Source organism: Pinus tabuliformis, chromosome 9 (genome assembly GCF_031772625.1).
Source record: "Pinus tabuliformis cultivar Carrire ecotype Pingquan chromosome 9, CPIR1, whole genome shotgun sequence".
NCBI classification, from domain to species: domain Eukaryota; kingdom Viridiplantae; phylum Streptophyta; class Pinopsida; order Pinales; family Pinaceae; genus Pinus; species Pinus tabuliformis.
Window position 1 is genome coordinate 1,474,979,033 of NC_142307.1, and position 12,790 is coordinate 1,474,991,822.

Here is a 12,790-nt window from a genome sequence, read left to right on the forward strand (position 1 = left end):
ATGTAAGATGTTATGCATGTAACAAGCTTGGACATATAGCAAAGGAATGCAGGAACAAAGTATGCACACCATACTAAAAGGAGAAAACATCATCACATTTGAAGATATGGAAGAAGAAGGAAGTACAATCAGAAAGATGTGGCACAGCACAATGTAAAGACATAACAGACTTAGAGGAAGCTAAAAGTGTAAAACTTCAGTGTTCTCAATCTCATACACAACTTTGATAAAGAGAAGTCACGTATATATGTGAGTTAGACATTGCACAATTGCGTATATATGGGAGTTAGACAGTGCAAAGTCACGTATATGTTAGTTTGAGAAAAGCAGTGGGACAAGCTTAGGAAAAGGGTCTAATATGATTGAGTCCATTATTTGCTATGTTTGATAATGGCTACAATCTGTTGATGATGTGTGGAAATGTCTAGTAAACAAGATGGCACAGGTTCAGGGGGAGCATATACTTTTAGTAATGCATTGTTGGCATTATGGTTAGTAGTCCTTGGTGATGATGCTTATATGGCTAAATGATACATCTTGCTATGATATGGTTATGAGTTTTCCATGATAAAATCTCATATGATTCTTGGGGTTACATAGTTGATGTTCAGATAAGATTTGTGGTTGATTCTCTGATGATGCATATATGGTGCTAACATGGTGATCTTCATAAGGATAAGGATAAGTACAAAGCTTGAATACACAATTTCATTACTTGATGATGAGTCACTCATATGTTGCTGTCGACATATAATACAGTTATGATGCAGGATTCCTATAGTTCTTGGAGTTCACATGGATTAGGATTGTTGTTGTTGATGATATCAAGAAGTATTGCAAAAGATCTTGATCTCAAGATACATAGTGCTATATACAGTATGTTGGATACATGGATGATTACTCAAAGTTGCATTGTTAGAAACATGATGATGGTGAGTTCTTACCTATATGATTATAGGTTGATACTTACATATTTTGATTGATGCAGATGTTCCCAAGTGATGATACATGGATGATATATAAGATCATACAGATCTTGACATTGATGAGATGGCTATGGTGTTTTTCACATATGATATAATGTGAATGATTTTGTATGTCATATCTAGAATTCATTCATGGAAGGCTATGATAATGTTCAAAACGATGAGTTGATATCTATATGTAGACATACCTTGTTTCAGGTTGATGACTTATACACTAATGGACATATACAAGTTGTTGGTCTGGAGGTTGTTGATAGAATGGAGCAGATCATACAGTGTGTATGATAGTTGCTAACGACGATCAAGGTCCTATTTAGATATTTGGTCTCTGTTATAAATGTCATATATATCATTCAATGTAAAGGTCATATCAAGACTCATGATGTAATAGTTTGTCTCTATCTATTGTAGTCATTTGATGAATCCCTTTTGGTCATATGATGTAATTTGTACCCCCACTATGCATGGGAAGGATGATGTAATATTTCAGTAATGTATAAACTATTGGTATCTGGTGTATCCCCACTTGGTTGGGTGGATGAGTCAATATTGGTATATCGCCACTTGGTTGGAAGATGGATGTATGTATGAGTCTTTGGTGATAGGAAGGTAATTTATGATGTATAGAGTCATGTTCTTCTTGTAGAACATCTTTTTGCAGACCTTGCTTACAGTCAGGGGGAGCATGAACATCACACTTCAGTAGAGCAGAGATTTCAGCATGTACTCAGAGGGAGCATGGACAAATTGGTACACCTTGGCATATACAAAGGGGGAGCTCAATCAGAGATTTCAACAGCTACTCAGGGGGAGTATGGACAACGGAATGTAAATCCCAGATGGGATAGAAGTGCAAACCGATAGCTGCAGAGGTAGGAATAATGGCACCGGAGATAATATTGTTTCCATAAAGAAGAGAACCAAAAACCGGTTCACGAATACCATCAATATCTACTGGAGGAGCTGCGATGAAAGCAATAATGAATACAGAGGTTGCGGTCAATAGGGTAGGTATCATCAATCAAGGAAGAGAATATCTTGGTCTGCCCTTTGCCATTGATGTCAAAGGGGGAGAGTGACTTGGTATGGTTGTTGCCATCAAGTCCAAATGGGGAGATTGTTGGCATTATGATGCATGTGTTCTACTTGATGGCAACCCACTTGTAGCAGAACATCTCACTTATATATAACTAGATGAATCTACAAAAGAGAGATCAGATGTGACAGAATACATGGGATGCAGGGCATCTCAAAGGAATCAGTTCAGATGTAATGAACAATGACAACTCATTAAGATGACAGTTCTTAGTATGGCAAGTTAACTTTGCCATCGAGTCCAAAGGGGGAGATTGTTGGCATTATTATATAGGTGTTGTCCTTGATGGAAACTTACTAAGATGATAGATCATAGTTTAGGCTCATAGAATGAAGAAAAAAAGATATATGCAGGTTTCCCTTGATAAAGCCACGTATACATGTGGGTTAGCCAACCAAAAGGCGCATATATGTATACATGCACTTTCATGCAAAGGAAGGTGTGTACATTGGGTTTTGTTCCGTGGTATTTGGACCTTGGTATTGTGATCCATGGTATTTGTCCAAGGTATTGGTTCTAAGTGGTTTTGGACCATGGTATTGAGTAAGGCCTAAGACTATAAGAGGAGGAGAAGATCATTACGCAAAGGCACTCAGAAAGTCTTGAAGAATATCTGATGAAGTATGAGATCTATTATGCAGATTATGGGTTCATAATGCTTTTCTTGATCTGAGCTAAGGAGGAATCTTAGCGGTTGATGCAGAACAAGATCTAAGGATAGATCGAGATCTAATGGCTTGGAATGAATCATCTATATATGGTTTGATCATTTTTATTATATATTTGTATATTGATGCATGTAATGTTTTGTAAATATTATGATCTGGGTATAACTCAAGGTTGGAATAGCTGCAAATCATGAATGAATATTTACAGATGTATACGCTGGTTAACTATGATAAAAGTGCGTACATACGCAGGTTAGATAGATCTAAGTAGAACATACTATATGAACTATGATGTTTGAAGGTACAGGTGGTTCTGGTTGTTGATGAGTTCTGATGACTGTTTACTGGTGTCAGAATTCTACATATTCAGTTTGGTTGATTGTGTTTAGCTTCAATGCTGATGGATGAGATATAATACTAGATTGGGATCATAATGACTTATCTTTATGTGATCTGATGGACTATATCTGGTTGTTAACACACATATTATCCTTGTATATGTAATGATCTGCTTACGTCTGAAGTTAGGAAGTGCGGCGAAGACATAACTAAGTAATTAATGACATATACGCTGGTTCACTTTCGTGAAGTTGTGTATACATGCTGGTTTGGATCTTCCAAGTAGCGTATGCACTCTGATGCATGATTTTTGATGATACAGTTAGATCTGAACATTGTTGCAGAGTTCTGTGTTATGCACTGTGTTCTGGTGATTGTGGTTTGTTGACAGGGTTTCAATGGTTCAGTGATTCAGAGCTTGATGATGCTAGTGTTGATTGATTGTGTGCTTCAATGATATTGATGGGTCCAGTATGAAAACTGGATGAAACATGGCCTTAAGATTATGGTGTTGTGCTTCAGGAGTATCCAGTCTGAAAATTTATGAAACATGGTACCTGAAGGAAGAAAGAGAAGGTTGTAGCCTTCTGTAGGTCGGCACTTACGTACTAGTACATCAGCTAGTACAAGAGCTAAGGGGATTGTAGCTCCCTTCTAATGGTAGCTGGAAAATGAGTGAAGGTTGGAGAATTCAGTAGGCCAACGCCTACGTACTAGTAAAAGGATCAGCTAGTACAAGAGCTAAGGGGGTTGTAGCTCCCTTCCAGGAGAAGCTGGAGAATGAGAGGAGGTTGTAACCTTCTGCAGGTAGAAGCTTGCATACTGGTATAAGGCTGCACTAGTACAGAAATATTGTAAAAAGAAGTTTCTTATTAAAAGAAGATAGAGACAAATTGCAGCAAGTGGTTTTCACCCACATTGGGTTTCCACCTTACATCATGGTGCTCATGTGTGCTTCTTGTGTGTGATGATCTATTCTGTTTTACTGCACCTGTTTACTGTTCATATGTTTAATAAAGTTCCGATGCACTAACTAAAGATCAACATTTAATGGATTAACTGAATCATAAGTTTACTGGATATACGCTGGTTGCATTAGACACAGTTGCGTGTACATGTAGGTTCCCTTAAATGAAGTAGCGTATATGAATCTAAGTATGGAATTGAAAAAGTGTTTGATTTGATAATATTGATTCGAGCCCCCCCCCACTCTTAGTATTATTTCCAACAATTGGTATCAGAGGAGGTCCTTTGGTAGAAGCTTGATTGCTTGAAGGAGATCCGTAGAACAATGGGAAAGAAGCTTAAGAAGAAAGCGCCTAAGAAGAAGAATACATCTCAGAAGAACTATGACAGTAGGAGAATCGATTGGTGAATATGTGGAAGAAGCACTTCAGATTCAGAACCACTTCAGAATGAAGATGAACAAGCAAAATAACTGTCAGGTATGAATTTGTTATCCTTTGGTGATACATTTCTCCATCCATTTGAAGATGATGAAAGTGATAGTGAAACAACTAGATTTTCTCTTATGGGTGAGAGAGAAAGATATCAAATAGAGGCAGAATTTAAAAGGCTTACAAACAAAATTAGAGATCAAAAAGATCTATTGCACAAAAGGGAATGTATCTCCAAAGAAGAAGTTACCAAACTAAAAGCTCAACTGGAGGAAGGAAACAAGGTAAGGAAGCTATCCAAGGAATAGGAAGATCAATGTCAAATGTTGCAGGATGAAGTGACATCATTAAGAAATGAAGTAAATGAATGGAGCACAACAATCAAGAAACTTATAGAAAGATCCAGTTACTATGAAATTCTTGAAGCTACGATCCTCTCGCTAAAACAAGATCTTGAAGAATCAAATAAGCAGAATAAATAACTACTCCAAGCTCTTGAAAAACAAGAAAACAAAGTTCATGAATTAAAACATGAGTCGGAAGAAGGAAGAAAATCTGAAGAAAACATGAAGAAGCAGTATCGTGAAAAGGAAGAGCAACATCAGGTTGAGGTAAATATTCTAAAAGATAACTTAGAAGAAAAGGATAAGCTCTTATGATTTCAAGATAGTACTAAGATCTTGGATGATATTGTTAGTAGTCAAAAGGTCTCCTGCTATTAGAACTGGTATTGGTTTCCATGAATCTGTTGAAGGTGAATCTAGTTCACAAAATGCACAATCTGAAATGCTCAACAAGTTGATGAAAGGTCAATTCCATCAACAACCAAGGAAAGAAATTCTTCAAAAAAAATTATTTTACTCCTCCGATGAATAATGTTGAATGTTATTTATGTCATAATCTTGGACATGTTGCAGCCAGATGCAGAAGTAGAATGGTTCAAGACCATCACACAGAAAGATCATCACGTTCTAGGTGCTTTAAGGGATATTATTTTTCTTGCAATATGTTTGGTCACAAAGCTATTGATTTGTATGGAAGGAGTATGAAACATGTAAGATGTTATGCATGTAAAAATCTTGGACATATAGCAAAGGAATGCAGGAACAAAGTATGCACACCATACCAAAAGGAGAAAACATCATCACATTTGAAGATATGGAAGAAGAAGGAAGTACAGTCAGAAAGATGTGGCACAGCACAATGTATAGACATAACAGACTCAAAGGAAGTTGAAAGTGTAAAACTTCAGTGTTCTAAATCTCATACGCAAGTTTGATAAAGAGAAGTCGCTTATATATGCGAGTTAGACAATGCATAGTTGCATATATGTCAGTTTGAGAAAAGCAGTCTGACGGGCTCAGGAAAAGGGTCTAATATGATTCAGTCCATTATTTGCTATGTTTGATAATGGTTACAATCTGTTGATGATGTGTGGAAATGGCTAGTAAAAAAGATGGCACAGGTTCAGGGGGAGCATATACTTTTAATAATGCATTGTTGGCATTATGGTTAGTAGTCCTTGGTGATGATGCTTATATGGCTAAATGATACATCTTGCTATGATATGGTTATGAGTTGTCCATGAAAAAATCTCATATGATTCTTGGGGTTACAGAGTTGGTGTTCAAATCCGATTTGTGGTTGATTCTCCAATGATGCATATATGGTGCTTACAAGGTGATCTTCATAAGAATAAGGAGAAGTACAAAGCTTGAATACACAATTTCATTACTTGATGATGAGTCACTCATATGCTGCCGTCAACATATAATAAAGTTATGATGCAGGATTCCTATAGTTCTTGGCACTCACATGGATGAGGATTGTTGCTATTGATGATATCAAGAAGTCTTGACAAAATATCTTGAGCTCAAGATACATAGTGCTATATACAGTATGCTGGATACATGGATGATTACTCAAAGTTGCATTGTTGGAGACATGATGATGATGAGTTCTTACCTATATGATGATAGGTTGATACTTACATATGTTGATTGATGCAGATGTTCCCAAGTGATGATACATGGATGATATATAAGATCATGTAGATCTTGATGTTGATGAGATGGCTATGGTGTTTTTCACATATGATATAATGTGAATGATTTTATATGTCATATGCAGAATTCATTCTTAGAAGATTATGATAATGTTCGAAAGGATGAGTTGATATCTATGTGTAGACATACCTTGTTACAGGTTGATGACTTATACACTAATGGACATATACAGGTTGCTGGTCTGGAGGTTGTTGATAGAATGGAGCAGATCATACAGTGTGTATGATAGTTGCTGATGACTATCATGGTCCTGTTTAGATATTTGGTCTATGTTATAAATGTCATATATATCATTCAATGTAAAGGTCATATCAAGACTCATGATGTAATAGTTTGTCTCTATCTATTGTAGTCATTTGATGAATCCCTTTTGGTCATATGAAGTAATTTGTACCCCCACTATGCATGGGAAGGATGATGTAATATTTCAATCATGTATAAACTATTGGTATCTGGTGTATCCCCACTTAGTTAGGTGGATGAGTCAATATTGGTATATACCCACTTGGTTGGGGGATGGATGTATGTATGAGTCTTTGGTGATAGGAAGGTCACTTATGATGTATAGAGTCATGTTCTTCTTGTAGAACATCTTTTTGCAGACCTTGCTGACAGTCAGGGGGAGCATGAAAATCACACTTCAGCAGAGCAGAGATTTCAGTATGTACTTAGAGGGAGCATGGATAGATTGGTACACCTTGGCATATAAAAAGGGGGAGCTCAATCACATATTTCAGCAGGTACTCAGGGGGAGTATGGACATCAGAATATATATCAAGAAAGAGAATATCTTGGTCCGCCCTTTGCCCTTGATGTCAAAGGGGGAGAGTGACTTGGTATGGTTGTTGCCATTAAGTCCAAAGGGGGAGATTGTTGGCATTATGATGCATGTGTTGTACTTGATGGCAACCCACTTGTAGCAGAACATCTCACTTATATATAACTAGATGAATCTACAGAAGAGAGATTAGATGCGATAGAATAGATGGGATGCATGGCATCTTAAAGGAATCAGTTCAGATGTAATGAACAATGACAACTCATTAAGATGACAGTTCTGAGTATGGCAAGTTAACTTTGCCTTCAATTCCAAAGGGGGAGATTGTTGGCATTATGATATAGGTGTTGTCATTGATGGAAACTTACTAAGATGACAAATCACAGTTCAGGCTCATAGAATGAAGAAAAAGAGATACACATGGGTTAGCCAACCAAAAGGTGCGTATACATATACATGCACTTTCATGCAAGGGAAGGTGCGTACATTGGGTTTTGGTCCGGGGTATTTGGACCATGGTATTCTGGTCCATGATATTTGGTCCAAGGTATTGGTTCTAAGTGTTTTTGGACCATGGTATTGAGTAAGGCCCAAGACTATAAAAGGAGGAGAAGATCATTAGGAAAAGGCACTCAAAAAGTCTTGAATATCTAATGAAGTATGAGATCTAGTATGGAGGTTATGGGTTCATAATGCTTTGCTTGATCTGAGCTAAGGAGGAATCTCAGTGGTTGATGGAGAACAAGATCTAAGGATAGATTGGGATCTAATGGCTTGGAATGAATCATCTCTATATGGTTTGATCATGTTTATTTTAGATATGTATACTGGCGCATGTAATGTTCTGTAAATAATATGATCTGGGTATAACTCAATTTTGGAATAGCTGCAAATCATGAATGAATATTTACAGATGTATACACTGGCTAACTATGATAAAAGCGCGTACATATGTAGGTTAGATACATCTAAGTAGCGTATACTATATGAGCTATGATGTTTGAAGTTACAGGTGGTTCTGGTTGTTGATGAGTTCTGATGACTATTTACTGGTGTCAGAATTCTGTATATTCAGTTTGGTTGATTGTGTTTAGCTTCAGTGTTGATGGATGAGATCTAATAATGGATCAGGATCATAATGACTTATCTGTATGTGATCTAATGGACTAGATCTAGTTGTTAACACACATATTATCATTGTATATGTAATGATCTGGTTATGTCTGAAGTCAGGAAGTGCAGCGAAGACATAAGTAAGTAATTAATGACATATATGCTGGTTCGCTTTGGTGAAATTGTGTATACACGCTAGTTCAGCTCTTCCAAGTAGCGTATGCACTTTGATGCATGATTTTTGATGATAAAGTTAGATCTAAACATTGTTGTAGAGTTCTGTGTTCTGCTCTGTGTTTTGGCGATTGTAGTTTGTTGACAGGGTTTCAGTGATTTAGTGATTCAGAGATTGATGATGCTAGTGTTTATTGATTGTGTGCTTCAATGATATTGATGGGTCCAGTATGAAAATTGGATGAAACATGGCCTTTAGATTATGGTGTTGTGCTTCAGGAGTATCTAGTCTGAAAATTTATGAAACGGTGTACCTGAAGGAAGAAAGAGAAGGTTGTAGGCTTCTGTAGGTTGGCACCTACGTACTAGTACATCAGCTAGTACAAGAGCTAAGGGGGTTGTAGTTCCCTTCCAGTAGTAGTTGGAAAATGAGTGAAGGTTGGAGCATTCAGTAGGTCAGCGCCTACGTACTAGTAAAAGGATCAGCTAATACAAGAGCTAAGGGGGTTGTAGCTCCCTTCCAGGAGAAGCTAGAGAACGAGAGGAGGTTGTAACCTTCTACAGGTAGAAGCCTACATATTGTTATAACGCTGCACTAGTACAGAAATATTGTAAAAAGAATTTTCTTATTAAAAGAAGATAGAGACAAATTGCAGCAGGTGGTTTTCACCCACATTGGGTTTCCACCTTACATCATGGTGTTCATGTGTGCTTCTTGTGTGTGATGATCTATTTTGTTTTACTACACCTATTTACTGTTCATATGGTTAATAAAGTTCCGATGCAGTAACCAAAGATCAACATTTAATGGATTAACTGAATCATAAGTTTACTGGATATACGATGGTTGCATTAGACATAGTTGCGTGTACACACAGGTTCCCTTAACTAAATTAGCATATATGAATCTGAGTATGGAAATGAAAAAGTGTTTGATCTGATAATACTGATTCACCCCGCCCTCTCAGTATTATTTCCAACACAAGACACTCTCCCCCTTTGACATCAAGGGCAAAGGGCGGACCAAGATATTCTCTCCATTTGAGATACATTATGTTGTTCATGCTCCTCCTGAGTACATGTTGAATTCTCTGATTGAGATCCCCTTTGTACATGCTAATATGCACTGAAATTGACCATGCTCCCCCTGAGCACAAGCAAAGTCTACAAAAATATTCTCGAAAATAATAACATGACTCTATAACTCAACTATGTGAGTATGACCTTCCTATGACCAATGACTCATACATACATCCATCTCTGAACCAAGTGGGGATATACCAAATTTGACTCATCTAGCCAACCAAGTGGGGATATACCAATTTTTTATACATGAAAGAAATACAATTAGATCATCCATCCCATGAAAAGTGGGCATACAAATTAAATCATTTGTCCAATAGGACTCATTCAAATGTATGAGAAGAATTATCACACCCTAGACTTTTACATGACTTAAGCAACAAAGGTATAAATATCTGAAGCCATAGCTGGACTCAGTAACCATAATGCCAACAATGCAGAAAGCATTGTGAATGCTAATGCTCCCCCTCAACCTGTGCTACCTGTGCATTGTTAACAATTCAATGATCAAGGCATCTTTGTGAGTCAGATAAAAATTAATGAACAGAGCATATCAATAAACTTTATTCATCAATCTTAGACAAAGCGCCCATATCAGAGTCTGCCCTATTGTTTTTCTATCCAAAAAACATATACTCTCCTTCACCCACAACAGCCCACGTGTATACGCGAATATACTTCATGAAACCTGCGTATAATAACCTTTCTCTGAAAAATTGGATTTTAACAGTAGGATGATGCAGCAACTACTCCCATTTTTTGTTTGAGATATTCAAATGTTTCTCTGGGTAGTGGTTTAGTGAATACATCAGCAACCTATTCTTTGGAGGGAACATACTCCAATTTAACCTTTTGTTCAAGCACTTGTTCTCGAAGAAAATGGTACTTGATGGGCATGTGCTTGGTCTTATAGTGCATGACTGGATTCTTTGAAATACTGACGGTACTTGTATTATAACATAGAATGGAGGTGGGTGGAGTACATGTGATCTGAATGTCTTGCAAAGTTTGCATCATCCAAAGTAGTTGTGTGCAGCAAGATGCAATAGCCACATATTCTGCTTCAACTGTAGATAAAGCAATTGAAATTTGTTTCTTGCTGAACCAAGACACTGTCCTAGAACCCATATAGAATGCACCACCACTAGTTCTTTTTCTATCATCAACACTTCCTACCTAATCTGCATCTGTGTATGCATGAAGAGTAAGATCTGCATCTCTAATATACCAAAAACCATAGTCCTAAGTTCCTCGAACATATTTGAAAACTCTTTTGACTGCCTAAAGGTGTGATACCTTTGGATTTGCTTGGAATATTCCAACTATTCCTACTGCATGCATGATGTGAGGTCAGGTACCTGTTAGATAAAGCAGACTACCAATCATGGATCTGTAAGTTGGTTGATGTACTGCTGCTGATTCATCATTTGAGCTGAGATTGCATCTTGTTATCATTTGGGTACATACATGTTTAGAATATTCCCTTTTGTACCTTTTCAAAATCTGTTTGAGATATTTGGTTTGTGAATGAAATATGTCATCTTTATTTTGTTGAACTTGTAGACCAAGGAAATAGGTAAGTTCACCAAGCAAGGACATTTCAAATTCTTGTTGCTTTACTAAAGAAAAATTCTGAATCATGGATTCTTCATTGCTACCAAAAATGATATCACCAACATAAACAATAATAATCAACAGTTTATGAGTTTCAATCTTTGTATATAGATTGTTATCTGCTAAACCTTTTGTAAAACCTTGTTGGTGTAGATATTTGTCAAGGCGGTAATACCAGGCCCTTGGAGCTTGTTTCAGACCATAGAGAGCCTTTTTGAGTCCGCATACAAGTTTTGCATTATTTCCAAGAATGAATCCTTCTCGCTATTCAATATACACTTCTTCTAAATCTCCATTAAGGAAAGTTGATTTTACATCCATTTGCTATACTTTGAATTTCTGAAAGCTAGAAAGAGCAAGAAACGTCCTTATGGCTTCAAGTCTAGCAACAGGTCCAAAAGTTTCTTCAAAATCTATGCCTTCTTGTTGAGAATACCCTTTAAAAACAAGTTTGGCCCTATTTCTAATGACTTCTCCACTTTCATTCAGCTTGTTTTTGAATATCCATTTAGTTCCTATAATATTTTTATCATGAGGTCTAAGAACTAATTCCCAAGTATCATTCTTTTCAATTTTCTTAAGTTCTTCATCCATGGCCTTGACCCAACATTCATCTTTGCATGCTTCATCTACATTTTAAGGTTCGGTGGAGGATAGTAATGCTAGATAGCTTGAGGTCCCTGTAATAGTTCTTCTTGTCTGTACACCTACCTCTTTTTCCCCTAAAATTTGAGTTTCTAGATGATTTTTCTGAACATACCTGGACGAAGTCTTTTCTTCTACCATTGTCTCTTCTTCTGGTGCTTCATTGGTTTCTTCTTCAATATCATTTTGATTTGATGTGGGAAAATAATCCCCATCTTCTTCATTTTCATAATCTTTTGTTTTTATCTGTTTTGGATTTTTGCATGCTTCGTCAACTAAAATATCAAATATTTCAACAATTTTTCCAAGTCTTTTATTATAACATTTATATCCTTTACTTCTGGAAGAGTAACCAAGAAGAATACCTTCATTTGCTCTGGGTTCAAACTTACCAAGTTTTTCATCAGTCCTTTTGATATAACATTTTCTTCCAAAAACTTTAAAGTATTTTACATTAGGAGTCTAACCAGACCAAAGTTCATGTGGAGTTTGAGTGCTATTTACCCGAACATTTGTTTTGTTGAGAATAGTTACGGCAGCAAATGCTGCTTCACCCCAGAAGGTTGCAGGAGTTCCAGATTCATCTAGCATTGCTTGAGCCATTTGTTGAACTATTATGTTCATTCTTTCTACTATACCATTTTGCTGAGGAGTCCTTGCATTGGAGAATTGCCTTTTTATTCCATGTTGTTAACAAAATTCAAAGAATTCATCCGATGTAAATTCCCCTCCTTGATCAGATCTGAGGCATTTGATTTTTTGATCTGATTCATTTTCAACCAAATCTTTCAAGGCTTGGAACTTTTCAAATGCTTCATATTTATGCTTTAG